Source organism: Capricornis sumatraensis, chromosome 1 (genome assembly GCF_032405125.1).
Source record: "Capricornis sumatraensis isolate serow.1 chromosome 1, serow.2, whole genome shotgun sequence".
Taxonomy (NCBI): Eukaryota; Metazoa; Chordata; class Mammalia; order Artiodactyla; family Bovidae; genus Capricornis; species Capricornis sumatraensis.
The window spans coordinates 59278579-59296975 of NC_091069.1; positions in this window are offsets into that span (position 1 = coordinate 59278579).

Genomic DNA, 18397 nt, shown 5'->3' on the forward strand with positions numbered 1-18397 from the left:
GGACAGACTTTTCTGGCTCATCATTCCAGCTGGTTGTAGGACTCTGAAGAGTTTGCGTTCTTTAATGCTGTGTCCACCATTTGTAACTTGAATCACAAGTAATTTGTAATTTTTAAAGTACTGAAGTTAGTGAATGGGTTTATTGTATATGGGTAGGTTCATGGGTAATCCTCTAATATTAATAAATTTCTCTTTTCTAATGAGCTTTCTTTTAGTGGGAGAAAGGCACAGAAGATTGCACAATCTGGGGTTGGCTGTGGGAAGGCCCTCTGCACGAGTCAGTCCTTAGGCTGCCACCAATTTTCTCCCCTCCTGTGCTTATTTCCTTTCTCCGCTTTCCAGGATATAGGCACAGTGGCAGCCAGTGGCACTGCTAGCCCGGGAAGGATGTTTATGGCTAAGGGTTGTTAGTTCCCTCTAGTCAAAGACTTCAGAACACATAACTGAACAAAGTTGATTTTGTTTGTTTTTTATGTTTTATTTATTTTTGTTTTTGGTGGTGCTGAGTCTTTGTTGCTCTTCAGGCTTTTCTCAAGTTGTGATGAAGTGGAATTGCTTTCCAGTTGTGGTTCTCAGGCTTCTCATTGTGGTGACTTCTCTTGATGTGGAGCACCAGCTCTGGGGCAAGAGGGCTTCGGTAGTTGCGGCCTCCGGGCTCTAAAGGATAGGCTCAGTAACTGTGGTGCTCGGGCTTAGTTGCCCTGCAGCTTGTGGAATCTTCCTGAACCAGTGATCAAACCTGTGTCTCCTGCATTGGCCAGGTGATTCTTTATCACTGAGCTGCCTGGGAAGCCCCAAAATGGGTTTTACTGATTCGTTGAATGAAGGAAGTCACATGCCATGAGGAGTCTTAGCCCAAGGCTGTTAGGACTTTAGAGGACTTAGGTGTCTGGGGCTTTGGGGAGGGCTTTGTTCTGGGTTGGATGTCATCAAGAAGCAGGAGAATTCTGTGACCCAGCATCCTAATTTTCACTGAGAAAGTAAGGATTGGGATTGTAAAGCTGGGATTGTAAAGAAGCAGCAGTCACTCAACAGCCAGGGAAGGGAGGTGTCTGGTCCTATTTGTGGTTTGGATGACGTTCATGTTTTGTCCGTTTTATGGAGACAAAATGATCACAGAGTCATCTGGTGTTTGTATCACCGTCACCCAGCAGCCATGAAATTAAAAGACACTCCTTGGAAGGAAGGCTGTGACAAACCTCGACAACATATTAAACAGCAGAGACCTCACTTTGTCTACAGAGATTCGTATAGTCAAGGTTAGGGTTGCATGTGTGTGCTCAGTTGTGTACGACTCTTTGTGACCCCATGGACTGTAGCCCACCAGGCTCCTCTGTCCATGGGATTTCCCAGGCAAGAATACTGGACTGGGTTGCCATTTTCTTCGCCAGGGAATCTTCCTGACCCAGAGATCAAACCCGAGTCTTCTGCACTTCCTGCATTGCAGGTGGATTCTTTACCTCTTGAGCCATTGGTTTTTCTAGTAGTCATGTACTGCACCAGATGTGAGAACTGGACCATAAAGAAGGCTGAGTACAGAAGAATTGATGCTTTCAAATTGTTCCAGAGAAGACTCTTGAGAGTCCCGTGGACCTCAAGGAGATCAAGCCAGTCACTCCTGAAGCAAATGAACCCTGAATATTCATTGGAAAGACTGATGGTGAAGCTGAAGCTCCAGTACTTTGGCCACCTGATGCAAAGATTCAACTCATTGGAAAAGACCCTGCTGCTGGGAAAGACTGAGGGCAAGAGGAGAAGGGGGCAACAGAGGATGAGATGGTTGGATGGCATTATTGACTTGACCTGAGTATGAGCAAATTCTGGAAAATAGTGAAGGACAGGGAAGCCTGGCATGCTGCAGTTCCATGGGGTCACAAAGAGTTGGATACAGCTTAGCAACTGAACAAAAATAACACAGAGTACCCCTGTCTGGTGATGGTCTGTGAGATTGTTTATGATCCACAGGAGAGCCCAGTAGTCTCGCCGTGGGTGCCAGGCTAGCTCGTAGCAACACCAAAGTTGTACTATGGAGCCAGGCCAGTTCCTGACTGTCATTTCTCTTTCTTGGAATCTGCTGACCGCAGGAACTGGAGGCCTGAGTGTTCTATGATCTACTCTCTCTTTCCCTTTGGTTAACAGGCACTGAGCGCTTTCTGTATGCTGGGGACTGGGGTGGCAGGGTCAGGCCACAGATGGCCTATGCTGTGGCTCCGGCCTTCAAAGGCTTCATTGGTGCCGTGTAGTTTGCTCACTTCCTGCCTCACCTAGCAGCTGATGCAGCCAGACGTAGAATTGCATCAGTCTTCACTCTCCACTAACCCAGTAATCAGATGATGTTTTTGAGAGGGGTTCAGTGCCTTTGCTTTTTTAGTAGCCAGGTTTTTAGCACAGGACAGCAAAACACCCCAATATAGCCTTGCATTCAGTTGTGCCTGAGTGGACCTCTGTGGATAAACATCTGTAATGAAGCTCCAAGAGGGAAGGAAATGTGATGACTAATATGGGTCTTGGGGTGGGATGGAATCAAAGCAAAGGGAAGGTCCACCCCAGTGTTCTGTGCACCATGCAGGTGATGCTAGTAGTACCCACCTGCCAATGCAGGAAACCTAAGAGACACAAGTTCAATCCCTGGGTTGGGAGGATCCCCTGGAGGAGAGCATGGCAACCCACTCCAGTGTCCTTGCCTGGAAAATCCCATGGGTAGAGAAGCCTGGTGGGCTATAGTCTCTGGGGTTGCACAGAGTCAGACACAACTGAAGTGACTAAGCATGCATGCACATTAGGCAGCCTGCTGATGAATAAAATAAATTGTGTTGGAACTCCATTCACTGAGAACATCTCTTCTTTAGCAGCAAGGTGGAAGAAGCAGTTTCTTCTGGGAAACGAAGCCCTGGCTGCCTGCATCTTTGTCGCCTTAGCGTACTGGCCGTGAGACCCTCCAAATGTCTCCCTGATTACGTAACTACACTGGAGGGAGTTCCCAGGTTCAAGGTATTCCAACCTGAGTTGCAGGCAGAGGTGCACTCATCTTCATTTTATTTCAGAAACTGTTCTTGGTGGAGTGTTGGGCCCATCTCCAGTCCCTGATGATTTCAGTTCAGATCAGAACTCTGAGTTTAGCTCTACTTGGCCTCTGTTCCTGTGTCAGTGGTGTGCCTCGGGTTTCTTGGTGAACTTGTGAGAGCAGCCGCAGGTGAGAGCCCACAGGGAGCTGGCAGCCAGGGCTGCATAGCACCACCCAACAAAACTGTGAGCCACATACGTAATTCAAACATTCTAGTAGCTGCACTGAAAAGGTTAAAAAAAAACAGAACAAACGAATTTTAATAGTTAACCCAAGAGATCTAAAATATTACTATTCTGATTATATTCAATCAGTATTTTACATTTTGGGGGTACTAAGGCTTGAGAGTCCCTTGGACTGCAAGGAGATCCAACCAGTCCATTATGAAGGAGATCAGCCCTGGGATTTCTTTGGAAGGAATGATGCTAAAGCTGAAGCTCCAGTACTTTGGCCACCTCATGCGAAGAGTTGACTCATTGGAAAAGACTTTGATGCTGGGAGGGGTTGAGGGCAGGAGGAGAAGGGAACGACAGAGGATGAGACGGCTGGATGGCATCACTGACTCAATGGATGTGAGTCTGAGTGAACTCCAGGAGTTGGTGATGGACAGGGAGGCCTGGCGTGCTGTGATTCATGGGGTTGCAAAGAGTTGGACACAACTGAGTGACTGAACTGAACTGAACTGAACTGAACTGAAGGCTTCATGTGTGTGCTAAGTTGCTTTATTCATGTCTGACTCTTTGCAACCCCATGGACTGTAACCCACCAGGCTCCTCTGGTCCTTAGGATTCTCCAGGCAAGGATACTGGAATGGATTGCCATGCCCTCGTCCAAGGGATCTTCCCAACCCCGGGATCTAACCTGCGTCTCCTGTGTTGGCAGGTGGGTTCTTTACCCCTAGCACCAACTGGGAAGCCCTAAGTCTTTATATTACAGTGTGTATTGTATTTCAGTACATCTTGTTTTGGACTAGGCACCTTCCACGTATTCATTCGTCAGTGACCCAGGATTGGGGAACACAGTTCTAGAATTGAAAGGGAACTCAGGTATTGTCCTTGTTCTGGCTTTTAAAATAATATTTATTTATGGCTGTGTTGGATCTTAGTTGCCATGGGCAGGCTTAGTTGCCCCATAGCATGTGGGATCTTAGTTCCCAGACCAGGGATAGAATCCATGTCCCTGGTGTTGGAAGGTGGATTCCTAACCATTGGACCACCAGGGAAGTCCCTGTTCTGCTTTTTAAAGGCCTATTTGATTTCCTGGAGTGATCCTGGGTTCTACTGTGGCCCTAGATGTTTTTTAACACCCACAGAGTATGGAGTCAAATGGACGGCCTCCGAGGGGGTTCCCTTTAGTTGCCCTAATTTGAACTGAGACCTTCTGTGTCTCAAGCAGATGGTCTCTCTGACCTTATAAGTGGCCTTAACTCCAGGAAAGAGAACCATTCTCTCAGCTTCTAAGTTAAATGGTTATTTTAGTTGAAAGTGTTAGTCACTCAGTTGTGCCTGACTCTCTGCGATCCCATGGACTGTAACCTGCCAGGCTTCTCTGTCCATGGGATTCTCCAGGCAAGAATACTGGAGTGGGTTGTCATCCCCTTCTCCAGGGGATCTTCCCAGTTCAGGGATTGAACCTGGGTCTCCTGCATTGCAGGCAGATTCTTTTCTGAGCTACCAAAATAGGGCTTCCCCTATTTTAGTTGAGGTCTATTTTTTTTTGAGAGAGATTAAGTATAATTAGTAACCTTGGTTTGGAATTCCATTCTTCTGGTTGCTAATTTTTGGACAAGTTTATTTCAGCCATAAACCTTGATTTCCTCAGTGTAAAATGGCTGCAAAAAATGTTACCTTTTCAGGTAATTTTGAAGTTAAATGAACTAATTCATGCCAAGTGCTTAGAGCAGTTATTGGTACATAAAATGCTAATCAATCTTACATTTTTATTAGACTGCTGTGGACTTCTAGAAAATATAAGTTCCTTGGGTCTTAAAAAATGAAGAATGGTTGGAATGTGCAAAAACAGCTTGCTGAAAATAATTTGGGGGGTGGACATTGGATGGGGAAACCATGAACTGAGTCATAGGTAAATGGGAGTTCCCTGCTATCTGCTTTTGTGTGATATTTTCTGTAGTAAAAAAAATTTTTTTAACAATTGCCAACTTTTGTTCTGGAATTTGCTGAAAGAGAAAATTGTTACAATAATTTTAGATACCCCTATGAAGTGCCATGTAGGATTATTGAGATGTGTGAGTATATGTGTGTGTTCTGCCTGGGAAAGTCAGGGCAAGCCCTTTAGTGTAGGTGATCATTTAGCTGTAACGTAAAAAAGTTTTTTTTTAATTAAAAAATTTTTATTTATTCTTTTTTAATAAAAAAAGAATCAATATTGATACATTGTATAAGAATGAAAACATAATGCTAAATAAAAGATACAAGTTATCATTACTGTATGACTGCATTTATGTGAAATTCTAGAAGAGGCGAATTTATAGACAAAAAGTGAATTCATGGTTGCCTAGGACTTGGGGTTGGGGGTGGGATGCACTGAGGGGGAAATAGGGAGTGACTGCTAACAGACAAGGGGTTTCTCTTTGGGAAAAATTTCTCAATATTTATTCTTTTTTGTTCATACTATGGTATGAATATGCCATATTTTATTTATTCATCAGTTGATGGACATTTGGGTTTTTTCCATTTTTTATGAGTAATGCTGCTATTGATGTACAAGTCTCTGTGTGGATATATTTTGTTTCATTATCTGCTTGTGTGTTTGTACTTCCTTTTTTTGATTTAAATAAATTTTAAAATATACTGTTCTAATTCTTCTGGGTTTTGTCTGTTTGTTTCCTTTTTTACTGTTTATATTTGAGTGACTTTCTAAGGTGGTTGCTCCAGCTGCTGAATCTTGAAGGAGTAAAGGACCACCAGCAGGCAGTGATGGGTGGGGAAGGAGAAGAGGAGAGAAGCGTTTCATGGAGGGAAAACAGTGTGCAAAGGCAAGGGTTAGTGAGGCACTGGTGGGTACAGGTAGCCCTGAGGAGCTGCGAGTGGGTGACAAGTTATGGTGACTCTGAGGAGGAGCTAAGCAAAGGAAAGGCAGGAACCACTTACTGAAGGGCCATGTTCATCAGAGCAAAGGACTTTGGTCTGAATCCTGACAGTGGTGTTTTAGGCAGTAGAGAGGTATGATCCATTACTGCTAGCTGCAGCGAGGAGGGTGGGATGAATCAGGCAGAGTGTGGGCCAGAGAAATCAGTTGTAAGTCTATAGAAAAGGTTCAGAAATAAAGAGGGGAGGGTGTTGGCAACACTTCCAAACAGTGTTGCCAAAAAAAAAAAAGATTCAGAAAGGCTTCCCAGTTTATTTGAAGCCTTTTTTTTTTTTTTTTTTTTAAGTTAGTAGAATGTTTTCAGTTTCAGGACACAGCAAGTCTGGGTTGTGAAAGATGCTTTTACTGCTAGGAAACTCTCATATGGGTACTTTTTCTGAGTGTCACTAGATACTCTGGGGGCAGGAACTTTGGCACTTCCTAAATCCAGTTAACTTTCAAAGTGTTTCCATCTGAACAATCCATTGTTTAGGAATCTCACACACATGATGAGCTATAAAGTGAATTTTGTGGGAGGAGACCCAATGATCAGTGTCTGTCCAGTGAGATCAATATACAAAAGGCAGATATGCAGAGGCAGATAAAAGGCAGGTATTGAGTTTAACAGATTTTTTTTTTTCCTTCTCCAGCATCTGAGCCCCCTATTTCTCTCTGGGGAATTCCTCACTGTGGGAACTTGCTGTGAGGCATGTCTTTCTACTACACCTGAAGCATCCTTTCTTCCTGCTCCCTGGCTCCCAGCGCGTGGACCTAGGCTTGATCAATGGGCTGTTCCTGCCTAGGACGTGAACACTGAGGGAACATCTCAAGTTATCTACTGCTGTGTAGTGAACCACCTCATAACGGAGCAATTTAAGACCATTACCAGCACTCATTGGCTCACAGTCCTGCAAGTTGAGCAGAGCTTGCTGGACTCGTCACCATCATGTATGACAGTGTGTGACTTCAACTGGGCAAATGCGGCAGAGGTTGATATGTCTGGGGCTTGCCTGGGCCTCTCACTCTCTGTGGGCCATCTTGGGCTTCCTAAGAGCATGGCGGCTGGATTCTAAGAAGAGGCATTTCTGTGAAAGCTAGAAGGCTTTCTCAGACATTGTACAATATCTCTTTCACTCACATTACTCAAAGCAAATGAAAACGCCAGACCAAATTCACAGAGGTGGAGAAATACACACCATGTTCATGCTGATGGTAGCATTCAGCATTCAGTGGTGGTGGCGGCAAGGCCAGGAGCAACATTAAGGGTAGCAACCACAATACAGCACCTTATTTAGATCAGTTTAGGTTTAGATCTTGGCCATATTTCCACTGTTAGCAGGTATCCTTGGTTCTGTTTTCAACATGGACATTTTTTAGTCTTTGTTAAATTTTATTACAATATTTCTTCTGTTACATGTTTTGGTATTTTGGCCATGAGAAATGTGGGATCTTTGCTCCCTGACCAGGGATCAAACCTGCACCCTCAGTGTTGGAAGGTGAAGTCTTAACCACTGGACCACTGGGGAAGTACTATTTTCTAAACCTAATTTTCCAGCCTTGCGATCCATTTTGGAGATGTATTGTATCCTTTAAATAAATCCCATTTCTGCCTAATTTAGCCGGAACCAATTTCTGTTGTTTGCGTCTAAGAACCTTGACTGATACCTCAGTCAATAAGAGAATCATTACGGACTGTACAGTAAATGGTAACGTAGATAATTTACAAAAGAGTAAATGCATGTGGCTAATGAACACCAGAAAAAGATCTACTTCACTAACAATGAAAACAAAACACACCTAAATTAAAACAATAGCTAGCAGATGCCTTTTTTTGGTCTATAAAATTAGCAAATAATGTAAACAATGTTGTAGAGGGCAAGGTGAGACAAGCTCTATTTAGACCTCTGGTAGGATTGTAAGTTGGTCTAATCTTTCTGGGGATTTGGAGGCAATACTTACCAAGAATCTTCAATTGAATCAATCTTTTTCAGTTACATCCAGGAATCGAATCTGATCAACTACTTAGAAATGTAGATAGGGGGCACCTCTCTGGTGGTCCAGTGGTTAAGAGTCCACCTTGGACTGCCGGGGACTCTAGTTTGATCCCTGGTCAGGGAACTAAGACCCCCCCATGCTGAGGGGCAACTAGACTTGCACGCCACAACTACTGAGCCCGCTTGCCATAAACAGAGAATCCTCATACCACAACAAAAGGTCCCCATGTGATGTAACAAAGATCCTGCATTCCACAACTAAGAGGTCACCTGATGGAACCAAAAAACCAAAACCAACGCTCCTCCCCCCAAAAAAATCCAGTTCTGAATGTTTAGAGAAAAAAAGAAATGTAGATAAAAATTTATTTACAATGATGTTCATACCAATGTTACAATCTAGCAAACATTACAAATTTGAACAACACAAATCCAGTAAGGTGTGATGTCATGAGACATTATGCAGCCAATAAGAAAGATTTTCAAAGAACAAAAGATACTGAAAAACCTTTATAGACTAATACTGAGTGACAAATTAACCAAAAAGCATAGGTGTGAGTGACATATGTCAGTCCTAGTCAGGAAAGTAAAGGGCATTTTCTTGCCACTCTAGGCATTTCAAGCAAAGGGAATTTATTATGGGAAATGATTCACAGGAAGTGGAAGGGCAGAGAAACAATCCTTGTGTTGAATCGACCCAGAGATGAGTGACAGCTACAAGCCACTGCACTCCCAGGGCAGGAAAAGGTGACGTCATCAGAACCCAGAAACTGGGCACTTGGTGGAAGCTAGGACCACAAGGGAGATGTAGCCACTGCTGGAAAATTCCTCCCCAAAGCAGAGGGGAACTAACGCTTTGGTTTAAGCTTTCTTCCCACCCTAACCTTTAGCCAGAGCCTCCCATCAGCCGACTAACCAATGGCGCCAAGGGCAGAAATGCATCTGCAAGTAGGTGGAGCATGATCTCGACCAATTGAAAATTATGCATATTAAATAGTGTTGAAAGTAATAGTTATTTTGCTGATGGGATCATATGTGACTTTTATTTTCATGTGTTTTTCTGTATTTATTTTTTTTGGCCATGCTGTGTGGCTTACAGGATTAATTCCCCAACCAGAGATTGAACCCCAAGCCCTTGATAGTGGTCCTAATCACTGAACTGCCAGAGAATTCCAGTGTTTTTCTGTATTTTCCAAAGAAGCCAAACAATATTACTAAACTAAAAAAAATGGTGAGTATGCACAGGGGATATGTCAAATATTTTACAAAGGTTATACATATATAAGGATGGATGTGACGCAGTCAGACAATGGAGTTTTAGATACGGAGTCTCTTTCGTTCATCTCCAGGCTTTAGGGAGTCATCCTCCAAGCCCTGGGGCTTCCCAGGTGGCTCAGTGGTAAAGAATCTGTCTGCCATCCCTGGGTCGGGTAGAGCCCCTGGAGGAGGAAATGGCAACCCACCCACTCCAGTATTCTTGCCTGGAAAATCCCCAGGACAGAGGAGGCTACAGTCCATGGGGTTGCCAAGAGCTGGGTGTTGTCTCTTCACGATAGCCAGCAGGGGGCTCTCCAGCCCCGCACACCAGGCTTGCTCTGCCTGCTGGCTGGCCGACTGCGATTCGCGGTGGCCCTTGCTGAGTGGGACCCAAGGGGCGAGCTTGCCCTGTTGACTATCCCTGGCCCCAGCAGGTTTGTCTTTGGCGTTCCCCATCTCAGAGCTGCCCCTCCCTTCTATTTTAGACAAGTTATTGCCAGGATTCAAGAGAAAGACAAGGCATGCACCACTGGAACTGGAGGATCTTTGATTTTTCCTTTGGGGTGTTTGACACGTGTGTCCACTGAAGCTTGAGCCCCACTGTACTGATAATGCCGGGCCTACAGAGACTTTCCCGGATGTGCCAGTGGTCAGAGTTCTCGGTCCTAGATGTCATGTAATAGTAAATGCTGTTTGAATCCATCTCAGCCTTTCCTTGAATCCTTATCTCAAATTGCTATGTGCAAATCTCTGTATTGTGCAGTTTCTGCTGGTTCTTCAAACCATCTCACCCAAAGTGACTGATGCTAGTAGACCAACTTGGGCAAACTAACCAGCCAAGGGTCAGAAGTAGTTTGAGCTGCATTAGTGAGTGGTAGGGGACTTTTTTTTTCTTTTTTGCAGTCAAGACAAGAAAGGTACCTCTGTTCATCTAACCCTTACCTCCATCTGTTCCCCTGGATGCACAGAGCTTTCCCATGGCTGGAAGTGCAGGCTAGGCTGGGCTGAGCTGGAATTCCCACCTCACCAAAACTCCTCCATGACCTCTTCAGGCAGACCATCTTCCTGGACAGCTACATACAAGTCCCCAGGGGTCACAGGAGATTGCTCTAGGGAGTGGGGAAGCTTGACTGGGGGAGAAAGAGTCAAACTCTGAATAGTGGACACTGTAAAATGCAGCAGATTTCTGATACAGAAGGCACCTGCAGCCCCATGCAGGAGCCACTCTGGGCTGCCACCAGGCCTACCACAGTGAGTGCTGCCAATCTGCTGCCTGTGCAGAAACTCAGGGGTAAGAGCTGGGCCCTGGGTCTCACCCAGGCTCTGTGTGTGTGTGTGTGTGTGTGTGTGTGTGTATGTGTGTATGTGTGTGTGTGTGTGTGTGTGTGTGTAGGGGTGGGTGGGTGGGTTTGGAGAATCCAGAGGAAGCCCAGGGAGGTGGAAACATAATTTCATATCATTCCAGGTAGTTGGTCTTTTCCAGTTTACTTACTTTTCCAACTTACTCCCCAGCTGAGGAGTGTGCTTTCATTTGTGTGGTTTTCTTTCCCTCACTGAGTATAGAATGCTTTACAACTTTATGCTTTTCTGATTTGGGAAACGAGTAAGGAAAAGATTGAAAACTAGATGTTCAACTAAAATTAAGTTTCAAGTTGATTTACAGTATGTTAGTTTCAGATGTACAGCAAGTGTATATATATATATGTATATATATTATTTTTCAAATTATTTTCACTTATAGGTAGATGCAATTTTAATTGGAGAAAATAAGCATGTTTCATCAAAGTAGACTATTTTAAGCATGAAAAGTTAAGTCTCTGAATAAGCCTGAACCAAGGCTGCTAACACATGTAAGTGTGGATTTGGAATTTTTTTTCTTTAACTTTTTATTTTGTATTGGGGTATAGTCAGTTAACAATGTTGTGATAGTTTCACATGAACAGTGAAGGGACTCAGCCATATATATACATGTATCCATTCTCCCCCAAATACCCTTCGATATGGGAAATTCTGGAGGTACTTTGCAGAGCTGAGAGCTGGGTCCTTTGGGCTGATGGCTTAAATCAGCTTCTTTCCTTCAAGTACAATTTCTTGGGTTTTATTTAATGCATTCTTATTTTTTATTGAGATATAATTCACATATAGTAAAATTCACTACAATGAATTCATCTTCCTAAAACTGATGGTTATTATGTGAGATGTGGCCATAAGTAGCTTTACATTTAAGTTTAAAAGTTTTGAGGAGAAAAGAGGACTCCTTCTTTCTCTAAGTAATCTCATTGACTTTTGTTTTCAATTATGGCAAGTACTTGTTAATTATAATTTTTTTATTTGTTTCTATATTTTTTTCTTTTTGAAATTTGAAGTGTAGTGATTTACAGTGTTTCAGGCGAACAGCACACTAGTTCAGTTATACACATATACATATATATATTCTTTTTCACATTTTTCCCATTAGAAGGTATTACAAAATATTGAATCTAGTCCCCTGTGTTTTACAGTTGGTCCTTGCTTGTTTTATATATAGTAATGTATAGTATTTGTTAATCCCAAATTCCTAATTTATTCCTCCCCTCTCATTAAGTATTAATTCATTTAATGGGATAAAATATATTTTCTGCATGCCCCTTTCTATAGGAACCTCAGTGGATCATCTCATTCATGTATATCAGATATAAATAACAGCAACGAATTGCTATTGTTGTTTAGCCACCCAGTCGTGTCTGACCCTTTGCAACCTCATGGACTACAGCACGCCAGGCCTCCCTGTCCCTCACCATCTCCTGGAGTTTGCCCAAGTTCATGTTCATTGCGTCAGTGGTGATGTGCAGCCATCTGGACAGCAATGAATAAACGACCCCAAATATTTATCCAAATAAGAGACTGAATTCTAGAACTTATTTTTGGAATACTTTTCTGAAATTAAATAATTAACACTTTGATAACTTGAATTTTTATATTAAGGACAATTCTAAAAGAATTTCAAAAGTTTTGGTTTTGGAAGTAGAAGTATTACTTTACTCTATATGGAGAGGTTATACAGTGTGTAACTCTAAGTCTCGCTTCTTGCTATGACTTTTCTAACTCTTCAGGTTTTGGTTTCAGTCCACTTTTATTTAAAAATGTACTTTAGAGCTAAAACACTTTGTTAAAAATTTCTTAATCTGGGGAACATGGAGTGGTAAATAGAGATTTGCTTTCCATGATTTTTCTTCTGTACTGTATGAACGTTTTACCAAGTTCATGGATTACTTTTCCAACAATTAAATGGAAACATTTTCAGTAAAATATTCAATACCTTTCAGTGTTTTTCATTAACCTATTTTTTCCTTTTTAAGTACTTTCCAGAGTGGAACTAGGCAAATGAATGTGAGAAGTTAGGGAGAAGTGACCTAATTGACTAAAGCAATTTATTTTAGACAATTGTCTAAATGTAAAGTATTTTCAGTTTTCAATCCAGAATGGCTGAACTTATCTTTATTGTTCATGTGTCACTTGATAATAAAAGATAATTTTGGATTCTGAAAAGTATTTCTGTAATTGGTAGAATTTAACCTTTCAAATCACTTAGTTCAAACTGGTAGGAAGCAATAAGCTCCCATGTTTGTCAGGTTAAATAATGGTGCCTTATTTCTCTAGGCAGGGTCTCCATGGCTGGAGAATGATCTGCCCAGGGCCTCTAACAGCTGTGCTCAAGAGGGATTGTGTGTGTGTATGCTCTCAGTCGATCAGTTGTGTCCGACTCTTTGTGACCCAATGGACTATAGCCTGCCAGGCTTCTCTGTCCTCGGAATTCTCCAGGCCAGAATACTGAAGTGGGTTACCATTTCCTTCTTCAGGGGATCTTCCAGACCCAGGGATCGAACCCATATCTTACGTGTCTCCGACAGTGGCAGGTGGATTCTTTACCACTGAGCCCCTTGGAAGCCCTTTGATCTATCCAAATTGGAAAATAAAACAATGGTTTAATTCTGACTTCCACTGTGCAATCTTAGCAATGTCCCTGTCCTAAATATTACTTATTGGAAAATGATACTCTGATAACAAAAACTTAGAAGGAAGAAAGTTCATAAATTTTCACTTTAATAGAACAGCTTAATGTTTTGTCTATGTTTTCTTTTCCAACCTTGTTTGTAGGCACATCCATTTTTACATAGAACAAATTGTACATTTGATTGGGCTTCTCTGGTGGCTCAGATGATAAAGAATCTGCCTGCCAATGCAGGAGACCAGAATTTGATCCCTGAGTCGGGAAAATCCCCTGGAGAAGGGAATGGCTACCCGCTCCAGTATTCTTGTTTGGAGAATTCCATGGATAGAGGAGCCTAGAGTGCTACAGTCCACGGGGTCACAAAAAGTCAGACAAGATTGAGTAACTAACCCACTATACTAGGTTGATATTAATCTTATCTAATCATCAGAATCACAGAAGGAGAACAGACAAAAAGAAAAATGCCCTAGTTCAGAAATCACAGGAACCCCTTACAATGGTGAAGCCCTTTATAGTTTATAAAACAATTGTATTTATTTGCTATTTTATGAAATAGTTTCTTAATTGGCCAACATTTTGCCCCTTTATAGTACTACCATAATCTTTTGTGAGATTCTGAAGTGACATTTACTTTGTCAAAGAAATAAAATTACTACAGAAAGGAAACCAGATCTACTGATTTCCTTTCCTTCCTGGTTTTATTTAATTTCAGTTGTGATCTTTTAAAATCTATTTAATTTATTTTAACTAGAATAACAGATCCATTAGGTAAGGCAGCAAAAAGGGAATTTTCTGAGGTTTCTTAACAAATCTTGGCAATTTCCTTAGCCCTGCGTCGGATGTTTTAATTTCGACTTCTGTGAAAGAAATGGGGTTTGTGGATTTTGATAACGGCACACAACAGATATTAAGTCATCAGGTTTTGATAGAACCAGGAGGTCTAATGACAGAATTTAAACTGAGATTCACAGAATCCTTTGAGTGTTGGGTTCTTGGGAGGAGGAGGAGGAGAATGGTAGAGAGTATCCTGCTGTATTGTTAGTGGAGCTCTGAGGATGGGATTGATTGCTTCTGTTCCAAAGTGAAGAAACTCCAGGAAGTATTTTGTCTAAACTTGCAAATAGTAAAGCAATGCTTGTGTGTAGGCTGATAAAAAGAACAAGGGTACTTTCTTTTAACCTAGGCCTTGGACTCGGTTCTTTCGTGGTGTCACTATTCTTATAATAACCTTAAAGAGGTGGTCTGTTAATATCTTAAAATTACAGTCTAAGAAACTGAGCTTTTGAAAGTGTCACTTACTTGCTCAAAGCCAGTCACCCAAGTTATAGCAGAGTTGGATTCAAAGTCAGGTCTGCCTGCTCTGAAGTCCACCATCTTTTCATTGCACTTTTATTATTATACTCAGGAAACTATGATTGAAGGTTTTTTTTTTTTTTTTTTGCTTTTCTTGACAATTTGTTCCAAGATCGAATGATTTCCTTTTTCTGGACATGAGTGGGTTCTTAATTTCTCTGCCTCTGACCTATGGCTGGACTGGACCAGACCAGACCTGTTGTTTTCTATTCTTCCTGCTTAATCCACACATGGGGGTGGGAGAGGGGGACTCTGCATGAGCCAGGGTATTAAACAATCCCTTTCTCTGACTTTTGGCTTCCCTGTGACTCAGATGGTAAAGAAACTGCCTGCAATGCGGGAGACCTAGGTTTGATCCTTGGATCAGGAAGATCAGCTGGCAACCCACTCCAGTATTCTTTCCTGGAGAACTCTGTGGACAGAGGAGCCTGGTGGGCTACAGTCCATGGGATCACAGAGAGTCAGACATGACTAAGCAACTAACACTTCACTTCTCTTTTTCTTACTTTTTCCTTGGTATTAAGAGGACAAACTTTGTAGTAACTGAAATTGGGAATCTTAGGAGGAAAGGTCCCACTCGTGGGGTACACGTCAGCAACACTTTGCTCCTCCATTGTGGCTTAAGCAACCTGTGAGTGGACCCTCACTCCAGCTCAATAGTGAAAAGAGCCTGTTTTCATTTCTTCTTTTACCAAGCCCAGCTGTATAGCACAGGTGCAGGGCTGGGCTCTTAAAATAAAAGTCTTTGTTCCATGTTGACGTGGCGCTATGGAAACCCCCTTGCTGCTTCACCTGTTATTCAGATTAATGAAATGATGATCTGTTTTCCATTGTGCCATTTTCAACTTCTCTGAGACCTTTCATTTATCAGTGGACATTTCTACTATCTTCACTTGTTAAATACAGTGGGCTTATGGAGAAGGAAATGGCAACCCACTCCAGTATTCTTGCCTGGAGAATCCCAGGGACAGAGAAGCCTAGTGGGCTGCCGTCCATAGGGTCGCACAGAGTAGGACACGACTGAAGCGACATAGCAGCATACATGGTAACCTTGAGGATCCCTTTCAAGCTTTGATATTCTGTGCCTGTGTTTCTGATGAGGGGTCAGATCTTAGAATTCACCGTCTTTGTTTCATTTCCTTAGCAATATTATTCTAGCAGGAGTAGCTGGGCCTGCAAATGAGTCTTGGTGGTTACAGTAGGTTATCTCATTATTTTGACTTCCCATTTGCTCTGTATCAGCAACCCTCTGGAAAGTAAGGGTCAAGCATCATTTAAAACCTTGAAGAAATCTCCATGTGTATGTGTGGGCTCACAGAAAACAATGGATGATTTAATTTAACATCAGGGAGGGTTATTTCCATGACACTGGTTCTTCCTTTCTGACTTGAGTTAAAGATTCCTCTCAAAAGTTGTAAATCTTAAATTAGATTTTAAGAAATGGATATTTACATATCATACGACATCCCTTATATGTGAAATCTAGAAAGAAATGATACAAATGAACATACTTAAAAAACAGAAACAGACTCATAGATTTAGAGAATGAACTAAAGACTATCCTGGGGAAAGTTGAGGGGAAAGGATAGTTAGAGAGTTTGGGTTAGACATGTACATACTCTTATATTTAAAATGGAAAACCAAGGACCTACCAGAGGACACGTGGAACTCTGCTCAGTATTATGTGGCAGCCTTGATTGGAGGGGAATATGGGGGAGAATGCATACATGTCTTAATATATGGATGGCTGAGTCCCTTTGTTATCCACCTGAAACTCTGAAAACATTGGTAATAGGCTATACCCCTATACAAAATAAAAAGTTTATTAAAAAAATGGATATTTATAAAACGGCTATGACATTTTTTCTGATGGTTAAATCAATCATTGAGTCTTATTCTCCTTTTTTGGGGGGTTAGTTTCCCTGGTGGCCCAGTCTGTAAAGAATCTGCCTGCAATGAGGGAGACTTGGGTTCAATCGCTGGGTTGGGAAGATCCCTTGGAGAAGGAAATGGTGACCCACTCCAGTATTCTTGCCTGGAGAATCCCCATGGACATAGGAGCCTGATGGGCTGCAGTCCATGGGATGGCAAAGAGTTGGAAATGACTGAGTGACTAAGTCAAATCAATCTTTGAGTCTTATTCTCCTTTTTTTTTTTTTGTAATTTAGGAATAGTAATACCTCGTTCATGGGATTGTTGTGGTAAATACATGAGAGAAAGGATGTAGCCCTGCTTAGCAAATGTGCCTTTGACACATTTTAGGCATTCAGAAAATGTTCACTTAGGGTCAAATAATAACTTACATCTTTTCTGCTCATGAGTACTAGCTATTGATTAACCTTGAGGCTAAAAAATTGGCCCCATGATCTTGAGAAGCTAGCAATATTTTAATGAAACAAAATAAACACATATGAAACAATTAGAGAACAGCTGAAGTCAGGACATGACCGGTTGTTGTCCTGGAGACAAAATACCCCAACCAGAGCAGACAGATTCTCACAGTGATGGTCTCTGAGTCAGATTTTCAAGGAGAGTGGTGTGCCAGCATAGCTGACCACCCTGAGTCAAGGCCACAGGTTGTGGGCTCCAACAATAAAGAAAAGACTAAGTAAAATTACACACTATCAATAAGAGAGAATGATGTGTATCTGTCTGAATGATCAAGATAATATCTAAGTCAAAAGCAGAAGTGCTGGCTTGAAAATATACGGGTTATTTTCAAATATCTTTTGATAATGATTTCTAATGTAATTGCACGGTGATAAGAGAACTGACTCTGTATCGATTTCAATACATTTAGATCATGAAATGTTTGTACCTTGTTTTATGTCCCTGGATATGTTCCAGTGTCTCCTAGTTTATAGTCTATGGGAACTTGAATAGAATTTGTATCTTATTGTTGTGTGAAAATTGTACAAATCTTAATTACGTTGAATTGGTTCACGGTGCTTTTCAGGTCTACTATATCCTTCTACTCTTCTGAATATTCATTCTATTAATTTTTGAGAGTTTGATTTTGAAACTCCAACTAAAAATCTTAATTTATCTCCTTAAAAATAACTGTAATGTATAGTAGAACTATATGTAACCTTTTTCTGTATTTTCCAAGTCTTCTGTAAATGTTATCATGCTTTTATAATTTAAAAGATAAAAAAGGAGAAAAAAACAGAAGTGCTGGGAAATAAAAGTAAATAAAAGAAGTTGTACACAAAATTATGGTAATAGTGTGAGTTACTCCTGTCAGTATGAATGAAATACATAGATAAATATTAGAAAGTAATATGACATGAGAAATGAAGATAGTAGAAGTGTTAGGATTATGGAAATGGATAAAATTTCAAAAACATTCTCTTTAGTAGGGTTTCACTTATAAAAATTGACATAGACCAAATATTTTAGATAATTTCATACTGGATAATGGCTTTGATTGAATATCATACCAGTCCACGAGTGAAGGTTCCAGCCTTCTCTGGGCTAAGACTTCCTCTCTGATATTCAATTCATTGTGATCTGTCTTGACTGACTCAATTTTTTTTTTAAGAGAAAAAAAATACAAATCCAGTAGGTTGAGGAGCCCTCTTCCATTTACATTTCTGTGGCTCTCCCTTCTGCAACTTGTTAGTGAATCCAAAGGAAGGAAGAAGCTCTAGAAAC